This window comes from Temnothorax nylanderi, unplaced genomic scaffold (assembly GCF_030848795.1).
Source record: "Temnothorax nylanderi isolate EJ_2023f unplaced genomic scaffold, tnyl_v1.0 TNYL_tig0042_pilon, whole genome shotgun sequence".
Taxonomy (NCBI): Eukaryota; Metazoa; Arthropoda; class Insecta; order Hymenoptera; family Formicidae; genus Temnothorax; species Temnothorax nylanderi.
Genome location: NW_027249104.1, coordinates 347,659 through 375,156, shown reverse-complemented (window position 1 = coordinate 375,156; position 27,498 = coordinate 347,659). Strand labels below are relative to the sequence as shown.

At 36.6% G+C, this 27,498-nt stretch overlaps 1 protein-coding gene and 1 long non-coding RNA gene across 3 annotated transcripts in view; one reads left to right on the top strand and one right to left on the bottom strand.

The window, feature by feature from the left end:
- The window catches only part of LOC139771639 (lachesin), a 172,255-nt gene that overhangs the window by 102,709 nt on the left and 42,048 nt on the right, over nt 1-27,498 (bottom strand). The window lies entirely within an intron of this gene.
- Nucleotides 22,368-27,498, top strand: part of LOC139771642 (uncharacterized) — a 118,554-nt gene continuing 113,423 nt past the window's right edge. Inside the window, exons 1-2 of the long non-coding RNA XR_011717943.1 lie at nt 22,368-22,891; nt 23,031-23,074. This is a non-coding gene — a long non-coding RNA (uncharacterized lncRNA). The remainder of the gene's footprint in view (nt 22,892-23,030; nt 23,075-27,498) is intronic.

The window sequence follows — 27,498 nt, the reverse complement described above, 5'->3', positions numbered from 1 at the left end:
ATCGTCAAACTCTCGAATTATCTCATTCTGATGTAAGAGTGCAGGTAAATGAAATAAGACATTAGATACATTATTTTAGCGACTCGACTTTAATATTATAGTAAATATTATTTTAACATTTTGATATATGAGTGACTTTTTCCTGAAAAAGGACTGTTTACTTAAATGAAAGCAGTTTCTCATAAGAGAAAATTTAATTCTTTGTAAATGTAATTTTATATATAATTACTATTAGATTTAAAAATAATATTTAATATACGCAATCGACTCGCTTTCGTTGATTTAGCCATAAGTAAACGTTGCTCTGAGAAAGTTCGGAAACGAAAGGAATATTTTAAGAAAATAGTATATACGTGAGAAAATTAAGAAATAGTGTAAAGTCTGAGTTGTTTATTAATTGTTTGTTATGAAAGAAATACGTATTATTATTTAAATTACGATAACAAAATATCGTTTAGTTGGATTTCGCTTAGTCTATTAGATTTCATTTCAGAAATTTTTCGAATCGTTATGACACATAAATAGGAGTAAGGATTTTTTTTATTTGGAACGCGAGAGAGAAAAATCATTAAAATGAAACTTTCAAGTCCCGCAAAATCTTTCTATGTTAAATTTGTCTCAGCGCAAAGATTTTTTCGTTCGAGAGACGGTTGACGAGCATCAACGAGAGAGAAACCCAGGAAACTTTTCGTTATGTTCTCCTGGATTCACTCCTGTCCGTTGCGTAGAGAGCTAGAGCATCGATATCGACGACGCGACGCGACGGTGACAAGTAAAGCGCACCGAATACTCCGATTTCGTTCCCACACATAAAGCATTTTAAACGTATACATGCGTATCGTATGTACGTACATATATATCAAAATACACGTATATCCATTCACCTTTCGACCTCTATCTGTCGAAGCATAGAAATACATCTACCGCATCTCTTTTCTGCCTTTTGACTGAAGGAGGATAAAATCAGTGCAGTGATGTGAAACGCAAATGTCGTCGCGAAATCATTCAAAAGATTTAAGAGAATGTCATGTTCTAGTGTAAGAACGGAGAAGGAATTAATGATATTCAATTAATGAACGGATTGGTGTCGACAAATTTAATTAATGGTTTAAAAACGAGTAAAAACATCGGTTTTAGTTAAATTCAATTTAAGAAAGATTTATTTTCTATTTGTTGTCACATATAATCTATCGCGGATCTTTTTCAACACTAAAATATGAGTAAAAATTGCAACAGAGTTTCGAACAAATTTAGTACACAAATAGAAGATTCTACCGCTAATGAGAAATAAAAACACGATCTTATATACAATTAGTGGAGATATTAGCATGGGAGAAATGACATTTGTTCGCGTGCAGGTTGTGTCAGCTTATTTCAGCGTTTATTCGTGCAGGGGAAGACGAGAGTGTAAATTTATATTACGAACGGCGCGAACCGCGTGTGTACGGCCCAGGAAGCTAGGAAGGATGATAAGCCACTGATATTGCCCATCGAAGCGTGATGCTTAGATTGGACTCGTTCCTTCCCATATCCATTCCACGTAATCACCGCGGGCATCGAGACTATACTCTTCTCCCCGCCGGCAATTGCGATAATCTTCTGGCGAAGAGATAGCGATACGGCGGGAAGGGGATGCTGGCGCGAAAATCGGCGGGCGAATTTCCACATCCTTACGATCGGATCAATTTGATTTGTTTTTTGCTTTATTCGCTCTTGTCGCTGCTGCCGCCGCGGCGCCGCTGGCTGCTGCCGTAGCCAAAAAGTGATACTGTCGCGGTCGTTTAGCTGAATCGATTTTCTAATAATACGCTGCTCGGCGCGTTAGGTGCGCGCGTGGGTTGGGCTTTAATTAGTTTTTATTTCTGCGGAAATTGTATGCTAATTGCGGGTGTCGCTTGCAAATGCGTTTGCGTCTCATGGAAGCTTAATGGAGCCAATAACTTTCTCTCGAAATTTATGTTTGCCTCTATTTGCGTACGATTTAATATGCGGATATGAATTGCCCATTCTCTATGCAGTTTTGAAAATAGAAAGTATTGCTAATATTTTACATTTATTATACGATGACGATAATTAATTATTATGTAGATTAATTAAATGAAAATTATCTCTATGACTGCGTTAATGTGATTTTCGTTTTAATTAGTATCTGCGATGTATGGTGATCTAATACGGCTTCAAAATAATGAATATGAAGTAATCGCGCGCGTTACATAATAATATAAATACATATTCATATTATTAAACATGATTCATGTTTGCACCGTACGTTTGCACTATAAACGTGACTATGGAATTAAGCTAAATCCAAGCCTTCGCTAAATCAAAAGCACGAAGCACATTATGTGCAAAGAAAATCAAGGATCGTAATCACGTTTAATACTGAATAAATAAAATGCAATAACTTATTTTTAATTCAATTATTTATTACGAAAGTAATAAACATGAGTTTACAATTACGAAAAGACTTTCCCGTCAATTCAACTCTGCTGTTAGTATAACAAGTTTTTTTTTTACTTTTTCAATTTAATTTAATGACATTTTTTGAGGTCTTATATAATATAAAATTATACATTATTGAAGATATCAATTAATAGGTATAAGATTTTGCATAACTTGCATATTATATATGTACAAATAAATAACATTAATATTAGTTACCGTCAGAGCTCATATTAGGCTATAGTAATTAATATTAATATATCCAGAAATCCAGTCGTTCGGTCTTTCTAGTGAATATTTTAAGCATACATGTTTTGCAAATTAAACAGAACTATTTTATAGTAAAACTTATCTATAAAACTTTTTACTTTTGATGTGCTATACATATAGAGATATTCTTTGTACAATACATGAGATATCATGGCAAAACAAAATTTTGCTAAGTAATTATTTATATAAATTATTTTTTATAGAACATCTTTGAACTTTTTAAAAAATGCATGTGAATATTATATTGGAAAAATGTAACATGCATGCATATTTCATTACACACATTTGTGCACGTAATAAAAGTTATTTTTGAAACGATTTTGTGTGATAAAATATTATGAAAGAAATATTATGAATTATTACTAATATATATATTACACGCCATTGTAAACTTCTATTTTTGCGAAAAATTTGAACAGTCATTACGAGGATAAATAATTGAACGGTAATGTTCGCTTATGGAAATGCAATATTATCAAACGTCGAGATTCAAAGCATATTAAACTATTCGCCTCTTCGAATCTCGAATGCATGTATTTGTAAAACATGCAAATTACTTTTGATTAATTTTTCGGTTGTACAAAATAGAATTGCGATTACCACATAAATTTTCGATAAATGTTGTATATACTTGCAATAACGATAGCATATAACATTCACCGTTCGCATTTGAAGCCAAATAAATATATTTTGCAACAACATATTAAGCATATGCGAGTGAAATGTAAAATATTACAAATAGCTATTTAATTTTTTTTAACATAATATTTTACATATAAGAATGTATACAAATAACTCTATGAGAAATTTATTCTCTTTAAAAATAAGATATTTTATATTTAATATATTACGCAATATTAAATTTTGCAGCAATTATAATGTAAAAATAGTATTACCCTTGATTTAGAAAAAATTTTCTAATCAGAATATCATGCCATATCGTTGTCACTCTGTTAATAACAGATCTTTTAAAAATCAAAATTTTATTTTCTCTGGAAAATTGATGGAATATTAATAATAATAAGTACTTGCATTTTATACTAATTATTAATTAAACTTATTAATTAATAAAGTCACATTAAATTTGTAATTGGACCGATGTTGCGTTAAAAAAAAACGAACAATAGAAGTTTGCTGAGAATTATATCTGAAAGTTAAAGACCCGTATGATCCGTAATTCGTAAAGCGCGACGTTTAAAGTCTGGAAGCCAATGAGAACTTTTCTACAAAGTACAATTTGATGGTCCGGTTAATTTCTTCGAGTTTATCGCCGTTCGAGTCTCGCGAAGATCCGGTAAACGACGTGAATCGGTTCAAGAAGAATGAGACGCAAAACTTTGAACAAACTAGTGTTAAACCGACATGCATGTGGCTTGAAAAATATAACAGGAAAAGAAATTTCTCAAACTGAATGTTGTTAAATATCTAATTTAAAGATATAAAAACTGCCGTACATGGTTTGAGACGGTAATAAAAAAACTTTGAACAATTTTATGTAAAACGTCATATAAAATTAAAGATTTATTTTTTTGGACAAAGAAACATGATAAAATTACGAGGAAAAATTTGTAACTTAAACAAATAAAAATTTTGATAGAACAAACTTTAATTTTAATTATTATACAATATTCCAATTTTTTATATAAATATTTTGGTAATTAGATATTGTTAATGTCGATTAGTGATAATTTCTATAGGTATAAAATAATCCATTTAAAAATTCCTGAAAAATTATGTAAATTTTAAAATCACGTAAAAGTAACGCGTGTGAAAAACACAATTTTTATTTAACAAATAACCATTTAATTCCGAGAGGGTTAAGCGGAACACGAGTATTTTTGGAGGCTAATCGGGATTTGACCGTGCCGTCGTCCAACATTATTTGCGCATCGATTTGCGCCAACTGATTTTTCTATTGTCTCTCGCCGATGAAACGCCTGTTCGATCGGACACCGTGCCGAATGCTAATTCGCGCGGTTCAAATAGTTTTTCTACGTGACTTAAATTCCTCGAACGTGGGAGCCATTAACTGTCCGGTCCAGCGGCCACTGCGCGTACCGATTGATCCCTCTTTGCATAGTAACAGAATGCAACGGTTCGCATTAACGAATTCGTCTGAATAGGCTCGTGCACAGTCTATATCGATATCCCGTGGGATTTATGTTAAGGATCGGCCAGCGCTGTTTCGTTAGAGCAACCGAGCTTTCACGAAACATACATCACTGAATGGAACCGAGTTGTGGCACAGCTAACCGAACGTGCCGAAATGGTATATAAACGTAGACTTGCGTAGTTAAAAATAACGAGGTTGCAATGCTGAACTAGTATGTTCTTTGCGAGGATAAAAATTTAGAAGAATTGAGGTAAATCTTTTCGTTCTCGCTCAAAGTATTATACAAAGAGAAAACTAAAATCTTACATATTTTTTTAAATGTTTTCAACGTATTGTCATATATGTATATAATTATGACGTGTAACACAGCTTAAGATCTTTAAACGATAGATAGATAAATTTTAAAAAATTGATACAAAAATATATTTGCTAAAGCAATGAATTTTTAAGTTTTGAAATCAGGAACTAATTTTAAAATTGCCAGAACATTTTTCATAAGCAAATACTTTTTTTCATATATGTATATCGACATATTACGTTCAATTCTTATGAAAAGACAAAGAAAATTAAACAAACAATAAATTATTCACCCTGTATCAGGTTATAAATATATCGAGGCGTGTCAATCGATCAAATGAAACCCGTTCGAACGGATTTATTAATACACTAGGTTGCATTAGAAGAAGTTTCCATAGGCATTCAGATAGACGTCCCACTGCGTCGGATATCATCCGCGAAAAACTGATTGCTCTTTGAATCACTTGAACATCGCGGCCTTTATTTTATCATCTGTGCGGAATCTATCCCCCTTTAGAATTTTCTTTAAAGATCCGAACAAGTAAAAGTCACATGGTGATCGGAGCTGTAAGCTAGGTGGACACAAGAACCTCCCACCTTTTCCTCGCAAATACATTCAAAATATTTGACAATATATGCGGGTGTGCATTGTCGTGAAGAATAGGTAATCACTTCAAATGAAAGCATTCCGACAAGCATTCCGAGTATTTGGATTTTAACTGGTCGATACCCTTCCGCTGTTAAAAATTGAATCACCACTCGCTAGTCAACTTTGGGCGAATTCTGAATAACACCAGCCATGTTTACAGGCGTCTGAAACCTACATACATCCTGTGAATATATCCAACCTGTGCTCGATTGTTCTACGCAATGCAACTACCATGCCACATACCACACAATCACATTTCACATACAGCAGACTATGTAACGTGGGGCGAACGGGTTTTATTTGATCACGCCTCATAATTAATATTTATTTTGTTATATATTTGTATCCAATTAAATAACTAAGATAGCTGACTCTGCAAGGATAGTCTTGAAATATAAATAAATCTAGAAATTAAAAGAAGTAGTTGAATAAACTAAAATCACAACTTTTATTGGTTTATATCGATTTGATACTCATCTTGTCGGTATTAGATTGTAGATTGATTAATTTTATTATAAAACAAAAATTTTTTACCCAAAACCTATTCACATAAAGCTTAAATGTCTTAATTCGTACAAAATAAAAATAACATTTTTTTTTAACTAAACCTAAACGTCAAGCATGAAAATATTAACATTACTTTTATTCTAACATTTGCTAGCCCTAGTTATGCACAAAGTTTTGCACGAGAAACGAATACGATTCTTTGATAAATATTAGTTATAGCAATATTCGCTTGTATATACAGGCACACGTGTCACGTTTATGTTTACTGTGCGCTTTACATTACTTACGCCGACAATAGACGATCAGTCACGAAAGCTCCCCTTTTTACCTCGACGAGGTATCTCCATGCACGAGAGCGCGTACATAAGCACGCGCAATCTCGCGAACAGGTGGAAATGGCGCCTGTGGCGGTGTAACACAGCTCAAGGGGCACTCGAGCTACGACGACAACGATATTTACGTTAAGGCATAAATCACGGGCAATGCGAAGGTACACCGAGGCAGACCACAGAGGGAAGAGAGAGAGCGAGAGAGCGAGAGAGAGAGAGAGGGCCGCGGGACGGGGAGAACGCGGGTCAGATGGAGGAATTGGCATGCATGAGAATACCCTGGCATTCGATTTAATGCGGGTAAAGAGGTAAGATGCCGTGAGACGTATCTATCCTGTCTTATCGGATCTCGAAGATGTATATCGTCGGGCAACGAATACGAGAGCGCAGCTTCTACCCAACTCTCCCTCCTCCTCCTCCCCCCCCCACATTCCAAAGCGTTTCATCGTTCTTTCTTTCTCGATCCAGCTTTAGGCAGAGTGAAAATTCCCTTTCGATAGTAAAGCCTCCTTTCGCAACTTTTACAATCGGCCTTCTCTTCCTGGCCACCTGACGTATCGCCTTTGCCTTTTCTCTTCCGACGTTCTTCGCTATCTGTCCGTACATCCGTTTCGGCTGAACCGGACTTTCTTCGTTCTATCAGCTCTATCAATGGCGTGCTTCCTACATCGTTACATTTGCCGTATTTTGCCCGTCATTTTCGAAATATCATCGGTTTCCAATAATCGGCGCCGGACGGAAACAACTGTGGCGAGTGCTCATCACGTATTCCATCTCGCAGCAGCCGGTGTGACGGATCAAGCCTAGATCGGACAGTGGAGGAGTAGGACGGTGGACAGAAAAAAATACTGGGGACCTGTCATTCGCCAGGCGGCTTCCGCTCTACCGGCATTCGCCAGCCACGGAACGGTGCCACCGTGTCGGCCTGGGGTCGATCGCGAGGATGAAAATGGCACTGAGTGTCGGGGAAAACAACGGGCATTTCGACTTTCGAATTGTCGATGGAAATAGAAAGTCGTGTTAAGATCGAACTGTGTTTGAATATTCGAATATCCATTTGCAACTATATATCTGTAAAATGAACATCGATGCAGACATTTATGGAAGACTTTTAAATCTATTTTTGAATTTTTATTTTTAAAGAAGATATTTAGAATCTCAGATTCAAACATGAGGACTGTTATTACAATTTTTTATGCATCTACCTGAACTATACTTGAATATTCTAAAACGAATGGCGTATATACTGTTTGATATAACCAGGATTATCCCGGTCGCATACACGCGAATTTGTTTGACAGTGTAAATACGATCCGACGTAATTTTTCATAACGCCCGGCAGAAGTGCATCGCTTTGTGCGAATATCGGGTAACGCTTGTTTCGCATATTCCATTCCACTGTGGCGGAGAAACATTTATTCACGGGACGAATGAAAAATGAGACTACGCCATTATACGTATCGCGAGCGAAACGCGTACGTTCATGGCGTTTGTCACGATAACATTGCATTTTACATGTTTTTACCGGCCAAAATTGATCGCGCCTGTTTCGATATGGTGATCAGAATCACATGACAATGGCGCGCGCGCGCTGTGATCTCTGCAAGCTCGAGAAACCGGATATGCGAAGCAAATGAAACGCCACTTCTCCCGACGCGAAACTCCGGTGTGAAAAGCCGACTTTATCGCCGGAAGCAGCGAACGCTCTACAAGTGTTTCTGCTTAACTGAGAGGGTCGATGCCCTTTCATTTCTAACACTTAATCTTTTCGTAACACTTAATCTTTTCGTAGTGGAATCGTAACACTTAATCTTTTCGTATATAAGTAGATAATTCGAATTGTCGGAACAGACGTTCCATTGGATATACGTGATTAATTATTTTCCTCGCGGTGCTCGAAACCAGCGTCATACCAATAATTGCATTTTACGGCTTTTATCTCCGCATGCCGTATCCTACTGTCATGTTTCAACTTTATCATTGAAATAGCAAATCTATACATTTCAAAGAGCAAATAATATTAAATACTTTTATTGCTATAGTAACTTTACAAGTCGTATCTATATTTCTTTGAAAGTTATAGCTTTCAATTATGTATTGTTATGACGATTTTATTTTGTACTTAATTTCTAGTGGTTTTTCTGTTCCATATAACACTTATCGAATTACGATGCTCGAAAAATCATACAAAAATTTAACTATTGCTCTAAATTTCATCGTGTGTTGACATTATGAAAATCGGAATGCATCAATAACGGTTAATGTGAACAGCAGCTTGTAATGACAGCTGGTCAATATGCACGCAACCAAGTTCGATGGCTTCCGGCTAAAATCGTCCACTATCCGTTATATGAAAGTAGAAATGATGGTTGGCGCATCGACAAGTGGAAGCCTGATTAATCGCCGCGAGTGGTTCAATATGAGCGACGTCTGTCTTGCTCGCAAACTGATCACCGATTATAGAAATTATCCTCTCGTTAAGATAATAGAAAGCCCTGGGTACGCAAGTATCCAGCATCCATTGTCGTCTACGAGTTGCGGAAGACGGCAGGTGGCGGGCACAAAGATGACGACGACGAACGAGACGGGGGAGAACGACGACGGTGACGACGCCGACGCAAATCAAATATGTCATTTATATCTGATGAGCACCGTAATGAAGTCGTTATTTGCCTGCGAGCTGAAATGCTGAAAATGCTGAAAATGCAAATTGAGAGATGGGCGTTCGCGTCGCGACGCGCAATGCTCTCGCTTCTCCTTTTCTTTGTCATTATATTTTCCTTGAAGCATGAGCACGCCGGGCGAGGGATGGCACTCTCTCCGTCGCGTTCTTGGTTAGCCATAATCTCACGTAACGGCACTGACACAGCGTTTTCCGCGTTGCCCGTTACACAGTAAATTCTCGACTTTCTAAATCATTACTCGCGCGCAACACAACGGTCACCTGAAATCCGTTTGGCGATACGACGAGTGATAAATTGAAAGCGATTGTAACATTGTAAGCAGACTACGGTGGAGATATGAGACGAGAGTTTCACTATCTCTTCGTGAATAATGGTAGATATCTCAAGGGACAATTTTATTTTATCCTTATAGAAATGAGAGAATGGACATTGACGGATGCGTGAGTAATTTGATTAGACGAATTCCGATACGAATTCCGATACCGTCACTGATACCGTCTGTTGAAACTGTTTTCCGACCAATAAAATTGTCCTATTTTTAACTGCGTGATCATTACATAAAATCTATACTTTTAAGAACCGATTATTTCAGCATTTATCTCAAGATTATTTTTACAATGATAGATATAACTTCAGAAGAAAGGAGCGTGGATGATACGCGAGTATTGTCTTATCTTTATCTCCCGTATATATCGCGCGGTGAATGAGTGTCCGTTACGTTTGCGATCGATATTTCAACAGGCAAGTCGTTTACATTCAACTTATGAGTGGCCACTCGTTTATCCCCTCGTCGTAGACAGTCGAGCAGCTTGAGTATTGTAGCAATTATTAAAACCGTCGGATGCGCTTTTCAGCGCACCGTTCCCTTACGAGGCAACATTTTTTCTCAATTGTATAAGTAACATTATTGTCGTTATAGTTTTTCATAATTCCGAATACGTGTTAGGAGACATGTGGCTAATTAATTTCGCGACTTAATGACGTGTTACAAGCTAGACTGAACGTGACCTGACCCTTGTTAAATATTTGAATTCTTATAAATTCTTATGAACGATTGGCTAAAATTTTATAAGAATGGTGTATTTTCAACTCTTGCTATTTTATTTACGAAACACATAGATAAGCTTACTCGATTATATAAGCTTACTCGAACTTACTCGTTGAATATATTATACTTTAAAAATGTATGTGCTTGATATTGATTATTCCAATGGATAAAATGCTCGTGCTAGAAAAGAATGTACACTATATGCGAGTTATACGTGAATTATACGCATTGATTACATTAAGTTTACGTAAATTAAAAAAGAGTCAGAAATATATTTGAATTTCTTGACAAAAATTTTATCACGCGCCGTTTTTTCATGATACTTTAATAATCAGTTTTAAATATATCTAATTTACCATTAAATTAGAATTTTTTAATAAAGTCCGTTTGAAATTAACTGAAAAAGAACGTTTTATGACCTATTTCTGGTTTTAAAATTTAATTTGTCCCTTTAGAATTTTTATTGTCTATAAAAATCAAATAAGCGAAAATATTTCAAAAATTTTTTAAAAAAGAGGACCAATGAAAATATAGTTGTGAAAACTAACATAAGTGCACAATAACCATGTATAATCATAGAAAATAATAAGCAGCTCAAGCGAATTACTAATGGAAAAAGCTACTTTAGGAATAGAGTAATTTGCCAAAGTTATTGCGCGATAATTTTTAGATACAATCAGCTAATCGATAACGTATAGTTACTTGGATAAAGATGATTTTGCGTACGAAGCGACATATTGAATTAGACACATTACAAGCCAGATCTGTACAAGTGCCGTCGTTAGTACCGGCAATTATTACCTCGACTAAATGCCACTGCAGTTAACACCCATCTACCGCCATCCCGATCGTGATTCTGTTATTGCACAACGTGTTCTAAAGTCATTTCCCGTGTTTCAACTCCTGACTCTCGACTCCCGACGCGTTCCTTGCCAATTATCGACGTTGGCCAACGGTGCCGCGCCCGCGGCACGTACCCGCGCGCGGCGCGTCCCGCGTGAATTTCGAAAGTTGGCCGTACTTTAAGTTTTGACGAGAACGAAGCGCGCACGCATCACCTGAGCCTGCCCATCTGTAAACAAGATTTATCAGCGGAAACGTTTTAGCGAAACTTTCTCTCCCACGAGTAAAACCGGCGCCTGACCGAACGCCGCTGCCTCAAACCCCCGCCGGCGGGGATGCTTCTCGATAGGAAATATTTCACTTCGACGAACACTGGGGGATATACGTAATTCCCAATGCATTTTATCCTCGCATTCGCTGTACCAGCGAGAGGTCACGTTCGCGTTTCTGTGCTGGCTGGGCCGATGGGGGATTCAGATTTGTGGCGAAAGAATAGGTGGGAAGGGTAGCGAGGGTAATGAATGGAGGGCAGAACAGCGTAGAGATTTCGGGTTAAGAGCGCCCTGTATATCTTTGCCGTGGCAATAATCCTTTTTTTTTCCCGCGGTGGTCATAAGAATTATTATCAGCGTGATATACGATCTGCGCGCGGCGGCTGATACAATACAGTGCAAAGATCAGAATACCATATGCGTGATATGGGGACTCGGGGCGAAGTAATATACGGCTGCGTTTAATCACGATGTTTCGGAATGGTTTTGTGCTGATCTTGGTTGAAATTAATTTCCGCGTTTTCTCGCACGAAAAACTTACTTCGTACTACAAACTTCAGTGGTTGCCGAGACTACACAGCAAAAATTTATTCGCGAATTAAAGTAGTAGCGGATATATTTTCCGCGTCTCGTAATGCAGTCCGTATTATTGTCGAGCACAATGGTCGCTTCTCTCGCGATAAGCCGCGCGCCGAGTATTCGCTTGCGAAAAACTGCAATAGTCACTACAGTTCGTGAAGAGATTGAAGCAGGAAAAAGCGACGATCGTTCGTGTGTACTCAGTCTTACTATCTCGCTTAGATCGGTTAACCGGTTTAAAGTCTTTATTTGTGTTCTTGACAAGCCGGAGGAGTAGAGCGCCGGAGGGAGCTCACGGCTCTTTGGAAGTTGAGGTATTTACGATCGTGTACCGGGCGCATACAGAGTCACGAGGAAGCGGGAACGGAAGGATTTGCGAGTAATTAGTAGAATGCAATTAGTTAATGGTCATGAGGGGGATGGGCGGCGGGGCGATGGTTTTAGACCCTATAATCCTTCCGCTTTCCCATCTCTGTTTTGCACCCCTAGGGCAGGGAAGTCGGAAATTTGAACCGAGCGATGGTAATTATGATTTCGCGTATAAGCACGTTGAAGTTATTACGATATGCGTTATGAAAGATTGAAAGCATAACAAATAGTTGTTCTCTACCCAAAATAGCTTGATGTAATTTCGATATTCTGCGATACATTTGTTGTTTTTCCGTTTTTCCCAAAGCAATTGTAATTTTCATACGTTAATGCACGCACTAAGTTAAAACCGAGGTAATATTCTAAAGGCCATATATATCCTAGCTTAGTTTTCACGATCTCTTTTTATGCAAAAGATATTAAATAAACGCCACGTTCATAAAATGTCATTTTATCATTTACACCGGTATCCGCGCGAACGGCATAATCCAGCAATTCAGTTCAAAACACATTTGCCTTTATGCAAGATATCGTACACCGCGGCGCGGCTCACGTCTATGCATAATCTCGAACACGTAGTACAATCGTGCTAAAAATAAAGTTTATAACAACAACGCTGCAAATGATCAAACTATTCAATAAATACAAGCGCGATATAAAGACGCGCGTAATAAAGATCTAGAAACGATTTGGTGACTTCGTTTTAAGACACCATCTATAGATATTCCGAATTTCAACGATATTTCGCCTTCAATCTTCTGGCCGTTTTATGTTCCAAGCATATATATCAGCCTATAAAAATCTTGTGAAGGAGGGATTGTACGATCAGCTTACCCCGATCCTATATATTCTCCCTCAGTAATATTTCCCGATTTTCAGCAATGTCTTTCGGACTGCCGTTTTCGGTAATGCCATCGCTAATGGAGCGCGCAATTAAAGCGCCGAGACGCGCAAAACATTGGACATTCTCGAACCAAAAATGAAGACCCACAATGTCGGTTCTGCACGCGGGCGACGGTAGTGATAAAGTTATAACAGCCCCTTTCGACGGTGACGCCACAGAGATGCGAGCAACAACCTCCGTCCGCAATAAAGTTTAACGCGTCGCTCTCATTTTATTGCGCTCGCCGGATGTAGTATATATACGTATATATAGTATATATATATATATATATATATATATATATATATATATATATATATATATATCCGTATACTAGCTGCAGAGATAGAAAATGGTCGCCTTTTGTAAGTTCGCGCGGGAAGGCGAGTGTTAAAATACTCCGACGAAGAAGCTTCCAATCTGGAACTATGGCAACATCATGAAACAAACCGAGTCGCTAGATTATGACTTAGACTGTGTACATCATCATCGTCTCGGTGTTTATTCCTAAAATGAAGCTAGTCGACAGTGACGATTAGGGGCTTCGTATTTTTTTAATTTAAATTGGTATGATAGAAATACTAGAGATATAGATTACGAAATAGGACGGCATTACCCAAATTAATTATAAGCGCGATAAGCGTTTAACAACAGATATTAAGTATTTATTATTATCCAATTTTGCTTGAAGCTGGTAGAGTCAAATTAGGTAATTAGGTAGGATAATTAGACGCATCTATTAGATATATTGATAAACGCAATAAATTTACAATGGCAAAATGGATAATTACTATGTGTTAACGATTTCTTATTGTCATAATTATATTAGAGTGGATATAATTAGCTTTTAATCATTTTATAATAGTCATTAATCTCTCTATCAAAATAATTATAATATATGAATTTGGTCGTCCTACGATTTTAATTCTTGAGGCTTATTAACTAGTATAATATCAATAGTATAATAGTTATCTCGATATATTTGCAATTTAGAGTATTAATATTTTCCTACATCTAGTTAATATGAGTTATCGATTCTTCCAATATGCTTAAAATATTGAAATTTTAAGCAAAATGATCGAAATTAGTATAATCGTTTAACGGAGAAATTGAAGTTCTGCTTTAATTAAACGCTCTCCATTCGATAGACGCTTTTTCGGAAAGTGCATCTACTATTGTGCAATGAGAGATCGTACGAAGAGGATAATAAGACCGACTTTGTCCGGGAATTGACGTAAGAGCTTGAGAAGTCGCAAAGAGATTTTGACACAATCGAGGTACCTGTATGTACTGCAAACACTGCAACTACGAACGCGCACGAATGGCGACGTTGAACGGCCGATAATTGAATGGAGGACACGTGGACAAAATCGCCACGCCAACGACTTGGTAGCCGTCGAAAATCGTACTTAGATAACTACTTGAGGTATAAGAGATTAACTGATATAATACCTAATTCTATTTAATATACTCATTTTTGTAAAAAAAAAAGAATGATAATCTGTCCATATTCAGAAAAGTACTTCCCTCGAATCAAATTAAACTCGAATTAAAAAAGTTTGAAATTAGACAATTAAAATAAATTGTTCCCAGTGTCATATGTCTAAATATTGAAAAAGAATATAATTATTTTAAAAAATTACATTTTGTGTAGCAAATATACTAGAAAAATATTTAGAAAATATATTAATTTTGATGATAATTTTGTACGACTTCGCAAAGAGCATTCGTCAAGTATTATTTTTTGCTAATGAGGCTCGATATTCAGAAATAAATTATGACACAATTACTCGCGAAATATCGGAGTGTTTGAACAAGTTTCATCAATTCTTGAAACTTCATAAATTACGTATAACTCGCAACTCGTTTGTAGCCCCAACAAAACCAGGTTGAAGCCGATCTAACGGAGCACGACTAGATGAGAGATCCTCCTACCTGGTTGGGAAATTGGCGTTGACCCGTAACCTCATTAAAGCTCGTCTGGTACTAGCGGGAGGATATCCGCGCTTAGAATTTCTTTCGGCTGTGAGAAGACCATGAAATCCACCTAGCTTTGTTTTGTTTTTGTTTCTCTTTTCGTTGTACACACTTTTCCCCTTCGGCCATCCTCCCCCGCTCGCCCGACCACCTCTTCCGCTCTTTCTAGAGCGAGACTCCAAAGAAAGATCCGGTTATGCGGGCGAAACATTCTCGTTTTGCGAGGCTGAGAGCCCCGAGGAGGAAGCCATCGAGATAAGTAAACGGTCGCGACCGCGTGGTGCAATTCTTTAAACGTTGCAGCTGCGGTACCGGGCCAGGAGGATATTTCTCATGAATGTTTCAAACGAAATTGCGGATCTAACCCCACGGCGGGGCTAAATCATTTGAAGGCCTTCGCGCCACTTCTCTCCGACCATCCCGCCTTTTCTTGCTCGCTTTGCCGCGCGCGCGGCTTCCACCGCTTCCACCTCACCTCTCACTCTCTTTCTCTCTCTCTCTCTTCTTTTTCTATCTATTTACCCTCGCGTTCGTTCTTGCTCCGTTTTTCTCACTTGCTCCGGTTTACCATATCGTTCCTCTTTCTTTCGCCTAGCGCGCAGCTTCACCGTTCTTCGATCTCGTTTTCTTCGGTTTGGTTCGCAGCTCTTCTTGTCTTTCCCTCTTTCAGGACACGTCAGAATCTCGATTCTCCTCCGCAGGTGAGGACCACCGAACAACGTAGTTACGGACTTCGCGTCGGCGGTTCAGATATCTATAATGCATGGTTCGCTTTATTCGAGATTTTTGATCTCCAACGAGGCTTAGCTTTCGCGCTAGGTAAACCGGGTAGGCGAAGGAATAATGAATTCTTAAATATTCGCTTAGTTCGCACGTATAAGCGCACCGGCTGCTGGCGTTCAATCTACTGCGAAAATTGCGTTTCTATCTTCGTTTCTACCTCATGATACGACGGTCGTGCCGAATGTAGCAGTTCTTACACTTCTGTGCGCGCACTTCGGGCACACAAAGGCGAGCAGTTATTTCCACGAGTAGCTACAGTGATTTTATTGTCAACGCAGTGAATTTTAATAAAGCCGCGCTGATCGTACGGTTAACGTTGCATAATATGCCGATAAATTAATAGACGACCATGCACACCGCATTAACGAGCGATGATGCGTAATACATCGTCATTGTAACAGTATACTATGTTGCGTTGCGGGACTTTTGAATGGAGTGTAACTGCTCATTAAATGGAAATGCTATGAACACAATAACATTCTGGATATTTAAGTCTGCATATTTGCGAACTATTAAAAAATTAGGATATTATCAGTTTTCCTTTGAAAACTTAAAACTCATAAATTTGATGAATTGTGCATATGTTAAATTTTAATAAAAAAGGAATAGATAAGCTTGATGAATAAATTTTATTTTAATAAAATTAAAATTCTTTATAGGAAAATATTAATATACTATTCTTATAATCTTCATAATTGTTTATTTGGTAAATAATTCATAATATTGAATTTATTCTATATGCTCTCTATTAATATGAAGAATATTAATAAATTAATCAATCATACTGTCATGATAAACTAGTCGATCGACGGGTTTCCAATTCCTGCTTTAGAGCAATGTTTGTTGTATTAATTTTATATTCGTGTTTAATGGACATTATTTTAATGAGACAACGCCGTTTACTCTGGAGGTTATTGATTAAATTCATTAAAGGTAACACATGCAATAACCTACTACAATTCATATGCATGTGGTTTGTAAAATTATAACGCAGATTAATTTGCTTATATATAATATATGTTATTACACACACAAATACATATATACATATATATGTATATGTATATTGATTTAATGGACTTGAATAATAGAATTAAAGCATTTGCTAGTTAAGCGCGACACTTCTTTTTTTGAAAGTGTCAAATTCAATTTCGCTGGAAGCGATACTCAATCGCTTTTACTTCGATGCTACAATATATCGATAGCATATATGCATTACACTATTCTCTTTATCAACTAATATCAAAACCAAAACGAAACGATGCACGTTTACGATGCTCTGGTGAAGTTAAACAGGCGCGATGCGTTAATTAGAGACAAGTCGATTAAATAACGCAGACTAGCACGACCAAAATGACGGATTAAATTCAGGCCGCCGCTAACGAGGCGAACCGTCGTTCAGCATTGCGAGGCACAGTCCGAAATACGTACTATAAGCGTACCTGAATATATACGAAATGGTGTTGCACAGAATGAAACCCTCGCGCGCGTCCACAACGCAGAGTGAAACGTGGACACGAGAGAAACGAAGTCCATCTTACCCCTCCCCCCATCCTCCTACCATCGGACACACGAAAAAGAGAAACCGGTGACATTTTCCAGCAGTTCAAGAGCGGCAGCTGGTCCCTTAACGAACGTTAAGCTAAGTAAGAGCGTTAACCCCCGCGTCGCGGTAAAAACCGCGTGCGAACCGTCCGCAGCTGCGGCAGGGTCGCGGTACTTTAGATAACTTTTCCGCTAATGCTCATCCACGGGCAAAAGAAGCTGCCGCCATGGCGTGCGCGCCAGCCCGTAAGAGAAATGACCGGCCGAAGAATTCCATTAAAATACATTAGATCCTGGGCACGCGTTCTGTACTTCGGCACAATCTCTAATGGAGTTTCTATCCAAATAACTCGTTGTTATACCTCTTCCTCTTCACTAAAAATGTAATCGATGTATAACGTTCCATCACTTTTCAAATATTGCAATATTGAATCGCTAACGTTTTTAGATTATAATTAAAATATATAGTCGTATATCTTTTTATATTTTTCACAAACAGGGATATTAAATTAAATATGAAATGTATTAGCGAAAGAGATGTGTTTACCTTGTAAACATTTGAAACTTGTTACATTGAATAAGAAGACAAAGGAAAATTTTATTTTATTGACATTTAAGAACACAATTTTAAGAAAACATGCGCGTTTATTGATCTTAAAAAGAAAAGTGTATAAATCTATATATAAGAACTTTTGTGACAATTTTAACGTTAAAGAGAAGATAAAGATGTACACAAGACTCAATTCGATTTTTGCCATTGTAGATGCGCGAGATTGCAACAAGAATCCACAAGATTAGATCGGCTCGACGATTGTATTTCCGCGAACGTGACTATTGTAGCAGTCTTACGAGTAGAGTTTGTGTACGTGCGACGAGGATTGGAAACTCACTGTACCGTTCCGACGAGGTCCTACGATCGTGTTAAACAACTTGCGCTCAATTTGCACATGCAACCCTAGGAGTTTACACTAGGTGAACCCTTGACGATAATGCGCTTCTACGGTGTTAGCTTCGAAGGGAACGGACAGTAGCCGACTACGGGATTTTTCCCACAGTACCTACTCGAGGACAGGGGAAATCGATAATAGCTATGTATATGCATCCGCTATACGTTATTCAAACGAGATAAGACATTTACAAAAAAGTGGATATATCATCAAATTTTTTGCGGTTTGTACTTGTCTCCGTAAAATGCACACGTATAATAGTATCTGCATGCAGCATTTGTGACAATGATAAATTAAACGTTCAGCATATTGCAGAGTTTAACGTGAAATTCGCGTAAGAAGGAACATTCCGGAAAGACACAAAGAATTTAAAGTATTTAGAATCAGCACGAGTCTAAAGTTGGTTTGCTCACGTCACGTGATAAAATTGCGAGTAAAATAAGTAAAAAATATTACAAAATAGATATAAACGAATATATAAGCCGAAACGTCAGATATAGACAAAAATACGACAAACCATTTTCGTTAAATCGCAACCAAGTATTTTTTATCTTCGAAATTTTGATAAAATATAATAATTCGGTTCTCATAGTTAACAATTACGATAGCCACGCAGGCCATATACGACGCATTTTCCAAGTCACATTCGTTTAGCACAAGCAATCTCGGAAGTTTACATTACGCAAAGTACCTTCAATGACGCGAATTTTCGAAACTTTCCAATCTTTCTTTTAGCGAGAGCGACAAACTTTATTCCATTACCGGAGACGGGAAGTGCGCGTAAAGTTACTTCGAAGATCGCGCGTAATGAAATGCGTTTGAGGACAAACACGCGCGAATTGGAATAAACACGCTTTACGCGCGCGATATCACGAAAATCATTCTCTAGAATATCTCCAGCAAAAAAATACATACACTTGCACATGTGAATAATTACTACGCGTTAATGCATTGATAGAAATAAAAATGTAGCAAAAAGGATATAGCAATCTTATGTAAAGCGCGGAAACGCAAGTTTTTACCATAGCTCACATCGGCGATATAATTATGATGAATTACGGGTTGTTAAACGCAGCGCGGAGTATTGAGCAATTAATCACGAGCGTTGTGACGCGTCTGGCATGCCGAAAACGTGACGCATACTAGTTTTCATATGCGAGCGTGATGGTTTAACGATCTATTATCCGGTCTACGCAATACCGAAACCAAGATTTATAAGACGATATCATAAAACACGATTTCGTGTGTAATTCTTTGTAATATCACGCCGCGGAAATTCAACCATCGGGGAATAACGGCAACGGCACGAAAGATTCCTTTCGAGGATCCCTCGCGCAGATTAAATCGGCGCACCAATCGTGTTTGCGCGGACGTGACTGTGGATCGTCAGTTAACCTTCCTGCGGCCAAACTCCTGGCTGCTCGATCGATACCCCTCTAAATAAATAGGAAGGTTTGGGTCACGGCCATTAAACGAATTAGCTACGTTTGATTTTATTGACTTGACTCTCCTCCATTCCGCCCGCGCCGATCACGATGCTGCTTTCTAACTCGTTCCTTTTCCTAGTTGTAGACAAATCTATAAGCGAGAGATGAAACACCGATATCATTTTTATGTGATATTTATCGTTAGCGCGATCATTAGCAGCTTGAAAGATGGCTTGAATGTTAAGTATCGTTAAATAAACGCCAAATATTTTGACAGCGTGATGCGCGCTTCTTTTATTATCTTTTTATTCTTTCGGAACACGAACGTTCGACCCAATTCCGGTTTTTCGTGTTTCGAGTGCGAGATTCCGTAAACGGCCATTCATAAATTAAGAGCTGTTTGCAAAACGTCAAAAGCAGCATAGTCATATGATTGATTTAAGAGACGCGATAAATATAGATCTTGCTGACGACGGCTTTTGTAGTACGCGCATAAACGGATTATGAAGGTTTTCAATCGACCGTCCGTAGTACCTCGGCTCGTCATTCGTTCGCGCGAACACAATTTCAGAAAATCACAGACCGGCGATATCTTTCTCTCGCCCCAAATCACACGGCGGTTGGCGGACTCGACGTCCTTTTCGTTGCTTCACGCAGGACATGCCACGATCGCAGTAACATCGAACTCGTGAGGCGTAAAAATTCGATTTATCGATAAACGGATTTACAAACAACCCGCAGTTTGTCGAATTACCTAGCTTGATCCTGATAAAAAGCGACAGCTTTTTAAAGCTTTTGAGCTATAACGAGACTTTTTCAATTGTATAAAGACTTTCTACCTCGGTGTTAAAAATAAACGTTATCGATCGTTTTACTAATACTTGTACGTACTTTGCAGAGAGAAAGAGAAAGAGAGAGGGAGAGGGAGAGAGAGAGAATACAATACGCTTTAGAACAATTTTTATTGGTTAAAAATAAGTATAAAAGATTCACGAATAATGAAATTTTTCTCTACGACGGAAATGTAATTGTCTTGTTTGCTTTATAGCGGATAGTTATTCATTTATCTCTGTTGTCTCATAACCATTGTTTAATATTTTAATAGCATATTTCAAAGATTAATTAAAATCAAAATCCTAAATGTCGAGATTACAATAGTTTCTGAGTTAATTTTTGAAGAAACGTACTTATCGATTTGTTACCTATTATTCATTTTCACACACAACCAGTTCTGTGTGCATGCCTTTCGACTTCTAATAAAAATTATAAACATTATAGCAGTCAATTGATATTTATAAGTTGATTAGTAATAGGAAAATTTGTATATTACACATAAATTATTTCAAAATTATACATTAATTTTATATATTCGTTAAAAAGACGTTAAATAAACGTTATATTCAAGATGCGAGAAAATCCCATTTATCAGAATTAATCTAAAACGCAAGGAATGAAATATTCAATATATATTTAGAGTGTAAATATTTTATTAAATATTTTTTAGCGGTAACGTATCGGTTGACGCGCAACATTGGAATTTTGTTTTCAAAGCGATGTGTGTACACGCATCGGTATATCGGACACACGCATACGCACGAAGCGTGTATCGTATGTACGTGTGACTTGAAGCGCGGAGCAGAGCGAGCCAGGGAGAGGAAAAGTAGTATGTGACACTTCGATTTTGTCTTTAGCGTAAATTGGACGATTATGTATGCGTGTGTCTACACGTATGTATGCCGCGAGACATCATTCCTGCCGGTGCGTGTACACGAAAGCGCCGCGCTATATCATTCGAACTTCGCGATTCAACAGACAGGGTTAGAAACTTGCACTGCTCCGTGTATCATCGCTTTATTTCTCGAGACGCGGCCATGACATTAAGAAAGAATATAATTATTTTATTATGAATATTGAATAATGAATACTTCGCGCTTCAATTAATTATTCACAACGTATAGTATCATAGCTATTTATCGAAGCAATTATTTCGCGCGATTTATATATGTTTAAGATAAACGTAAATCCAAAGTATAAGGAAATATAAATTATAATTATAATTTTATAATATGTGAGAGCAATAATTATATTGCTTTAACGACGCTCAGATTCAAATATACATACCTCGTGTCGGACTTTTCAAATTTAAAGCGTAGAAGTGATATAAGAATTGTCGGATAGGATGATTTGAGTAACAGTAAGCATAAATCTAGAAAAGCAAAATATTTGGCATGTACATATGTATTTATTTTACACTGTATATAAATATTTTTCGTAGCGGCTACAAAATATTTATTATATGGTTGGCGCGCGGCCTTGGTATTTTGTTTTTGTAACGTACAGCGCGACGTGTTTACACATTTACAAGGTTCGCCGCGCTATCATTTTATCTGTGAACTTCGAATAGGCAGATAGTGTGACACCGGTCGCTCCGTTATTATCTTCCGAAACGCGTTCGTAGCAAGTAATAAAAGACAATAAATGCGATAATTCCCTACAAATATGAGCAGCTATTAGCAGCTTATGTGATTGATTAACTTCTACAATTACGGGATAGTTCAATACCTACTTATTTGAAATGGACACTTTGCGTGATTGAAATTATTTAAAGTAGAAATCTTTTGCCGTTTGTTGCGCTAATTAACTAATTTGGTAACTTGTAGGTATCAAATAGAGATCATATGTTTATAATTTATTCACGTTGTTCTTTCGTCGTGACGTAATAAATCGCGCGTTTCATGCAGTTAATGTCGGGAGTACCGTGAAATGTATTGTATTTTGGTGTGATTATTGTACACGTGATTGTAATTAACCGTATTTATATTTTCACCAGTGCAGTGTTGTGTGAGTGCCACGAAAGGAACAAAAAGGAACTGAGAGGAGGAGGAGCGGCCTGGGCTGGCGTCGGGCAACGGCGGAGCAATCGTAGAGTGAGTATTTATTATTTTATTTATTACTCTTATTAGTAGAGTTAATGGTTTCTAATTATTTTATAAAAGCGATAATTATTTTATGGAATTTTAATAACTTAGGGCGTTGCTGTAATTTCAATATATTTGTATGTTACAGATCGACATAGATGTGCTACAACTCCGCTGCTGTGCACCGTGTCCGTGAGTAATAAATCATATTTTATTTTAATGCGAGATAATGGATCTGTGAAAACTATATCAGATATAAAGTGTATATAAATGCATGTACGTGTGAAATTAAAAGCGTAAAAATATTATAAATAAATATATCATTTCACAGATCCATTAAAATATCTTAAAATGGATGGGCTGAAAATGTGATTTATTTTTTGATATTTAATCCTGGAACATATTTAACCATCCGTCGATTTATTGTATACAAAAGCACATAAATATGCGCATGTGCTTACGAACAAAGCTTGCAGAGAATTTTTCTTAATTATCGCAGAATTGATTTTACTTGTCAACTATAGATTAATGTGGAATATTTTAAAATATTTTATGCTGAAAAATATATACATACATATATTTGCGTCTGCATTTTTTTTTATTTTTATAAAACAAAAAAGGCATTAAAAAGTTTTTAATAAGATTTTTTGACAAATAATTTTATTAAATTTTTTAAAAATCTAATAGAAAATTAAAAAGATAATTATGTTGTAAATCCATCATGAATGGCACTTATCTAAAAAGCGATAATTATACTACAAATATCATAATCGAAACTTTCGTTGAAGAATTACTACATGAATAACTTAAATAACATTAATATAAAAAAAATTCAAATAACATTCAAATCTTCTTTCAAATGTATAATTTTTCTTTGTCAGATTGTTCGAAATTTATATTAAACCGAAAATTAAAATTGATATTTCTATAGTATAAGAAATCGCCTCTCCTAGAGATAAAGAGAAGTCAGACGTCTCACTTACGAAGAGCTACTCGATTGAGCTTAACAGTACCATCTTTTATTCATTGTGGTTGCTCGCTGTGTAGCTTGACGACTGCGTGAGCGGAGTTTATACACGCTCTAGTTAAAGTTCTAACAGCCTGCGGTCTGCGAATCGATCTGTTGAATCTTCTCCCTCGACTGGCCGCACGCGCGAAAAGAAGCTGCCCTTTGTTAACGGCGACGTCGTTACTCTTGTTGCGGCCAGAACTAGCCTCGAGTCAAGTTAAGACAGTTTCGTGAAGGCGAGACGAAATTATTAGATACTCGCGCTATAAAATTTTCCCGCATTGTATATAAAAAAACCATTTTGTTTAAATTGGTTATACGAACCACCCGCTACATATCAAAATGAAATCGATAGATAGATTGAAAAATAGAGAAAAATATTGAATATGTAGGTAACGAATAAATATTGAAAAATATTTAAAATCTTCTTTGTTAGAACATACTTTTTGTAGTATAATTTTTATTGGCGCAGATAATATATCCACAGTTACAGATAATATGTTACGAGAAAAATGTAATATTCCGAATATAAATTAATTATCAATTGATTAAGGTAATATTACATTTTATTTAAATATTCTTAATTTATTGAGTTATGAATAACTGCGAGAAAAAGATATTTATCAGCATTTAATCAGAATTATTTAGAAATGCTCGAAATATATAGAAATTGTTAAAAGTCTCTCTTTTGAATTACGTAAAAAAGATGTCGGTGGCTTAGCGATCATTTTTCTCATTTCCCAAGATATGAAAATCCATCTCGTACTTACAACGTGTCTTTCACAGAGATTACTTTAAGTTAACTTACGAGATCGAGTCTTCTTAATCTGAATATTGTATACCGTTCGCAGAGAAGGTCTTCGATTTTTTTTTATTATTTCTTAAAATATGAAAAAGAAGTAGAAGTGTACGGATACACCGCGGTATTGCATCGGGTAAATTTAAATTTATCGACGTAAGTTTAAATTTACCCGTTTTATAGATTCACACAAAACGCAATCCTGATTGCATCGACTAATGCAATTACGTATGTCGATTGTGATTTGTAATATTAAAACGGGCTTTTCATTTAAATATAGAATTATATTATAATACCGTAGAAATTTAATAAGAATGAAATCAATACATGTAACAGAGTATTTCATTAATAATTCACTGATTATGACTGATTAATAATCTCAGCCGAGTTCACTAATTTATATTATTAATGAATGGTATTTTTATGCGCATATCATCTTACTTAAGCTTAATAAATGTAATTATGATGTTGAGATAAAATGATATTATTTGACCGAAGGAAAATGTCCGCGTCAGATGTAAAGACACGAATTCACTTTCGTCGCGGATCGTCCAAGATTTACAAAAAAGCGCACACGCTTCGGTGATTCGACAGAACTGCACGAATCCGCGGCGTTGATGCAAATTACGCTCTAATAAATGCAGATCGATGTTTCCGTTAGCAAGAAGGGAAAAGAGTCCGGGTATAAGTGTACGCTTAAGTCGTGCCGCGCCTTGATCGTTTCTGATGATAGACCACGGTAACTGTGGGAGAACCTAATTGTGTAGGAGAGAAAAAAGAAATGTCGTCCGGTCGCTGCTTCTATCCGCGGAATAGAAATATCAGGTACATCTGTACGCGAACGCGCGTATACAGTTATCCATGTAGATATCACCCGTGCATACGAATACTCCCGTGCTCATCGTGAGACAGCGCGCATTCTTTAGCTTACCTCCTTCAAAATTGCGTGCATCGCCGTAATAACCGCTCCGGTGGTCACGCCGACAACATAAATATTGGGGGGATAAACGCGTCGGTTGACAAGTCACGGCTATAGCGGTTGCTGGTTAAGGCAAGAGGAAAGTCTTCCCCCGGGCTATTGACTCGGCTTTCTTCTTCGAGGGTCGTCGCGATCTCTCCTCCGTCGGTGTATCGCAAGAAGGACGGCCGCCGGCGCAGTCACGCTATTCATGTTATCGTACCGCTTTGAGCCACCCTCCATTGAAACATTTCGCATTTGCATCGCGAGCAGAAACGTGCCGCGTACGGGCAATCGCACCCTTAAGATGTTCGTAAGCGAACGGCAACAGGCGCGAGGAAAGAAATTTGGCCGGACGGATTGGTTGCATGCGGGGTAGGCGAAGAGACGTCTGATTACGTCATTGCAATCTCCAACGTATTTCTTAGGGCCTCGATTTAAAAGTTTTTTCCTTTGAATTTCTACCGTGGTTGTTTTGAGCTGGTATATGTACAATTGGTAATCCGTGATCGTCTCGCGATACGAAAGAAGAAATAAAGACGACGCATCTTATCCTATTGTAGATTTACTGTACATATACATTTAAGAAACAATGTTCTAGCGACAAGTGGTAAGAATCTTTTATAAAGACAGAAAAGTAGGTTATCGTAGCACATGTGCAAAGTATATTTATAATGTAGAATACACGAGAATAACTCTGCTTGATATGTGAATGTGTCTTTTTCGGAATAATTTAGCTGCTTTTTGTAAAAATGTAAAATAAATGAGTTTAATATAGAGAAAAAGAGAATGGCCTGAACTGTCTTTCATTCAGCACATTAATTGGATAAAGTATAGTGTATATGAAATCGTAACATAATTTAATTTAAAATATAATTTATGATATATATATATATATATATATATCTACAGAACAAAATATGCGATTTGAAAACGCAGTAACTCGCAATTTAATCCTTTAAACGGTTCTATACAAAATTACTTTTACTAAAAGGATTACTTAAGTTTTAAATTTATTATTTAAAGTATTACTTAATTTTAAGTTTATTACTTAAGTTTTAAGTTTCAATAAAATTGCCCGCATTATCGATCAAACAGCTTCAAATTATTAAATCATATTCCAAAGCACATTCCGCTGTTCACATGTTAGATTTATCTTAAAAGTAGCGAGTTATCCTATTTTTTAAACCATATGAGAGAAACGGCGGGAATAATCAAATTACAATATAATGTTATATTAAGATGTTTAATTGATGTCATACAAATAAGAAGATTAATCGAGAAACGTGAACGAACTTAAAATGATTTCGTTTTACAAATATATGAAAGATATACATATATTATGGATTATATTTTGAACTAAATATATTATGATTTTAACATGCACTGCTTTATACAATTAGTTTACTTAAATAAGAGATAGCTCAATTTAGCAGACAATTTTCTTCTTTTCATATTAAATTTATTTTTTATGCAAATAACTAAATTTTTCTGAAAAAATGCATTTATTATATTATTATATCTACATTCGATTTCTAACATTTATTTTTCTTATAAATTCTCTTTTACTTTACTAATTCCAACAGTAAAAAAAGTTTTTTTTTATTTTATTAATTCAAAAAGTAAATTAAATTGTGTCTGATCAAATTTACCAAGATATTCGTGGAATAATATAAAATTAATCTGATCTATATGTAAATTGAGTAATGTTTCCATCGTCCATGTTTCTACTTTCACTGACCTTATCCATTTCATCCATTGCTAGCAAAGATAAAATGAAAAAGGAAATTTAATAACTGATCCGAATAATATGACGCGCGTGAAGGATTACGTGAAAGAAAATGCGCCCT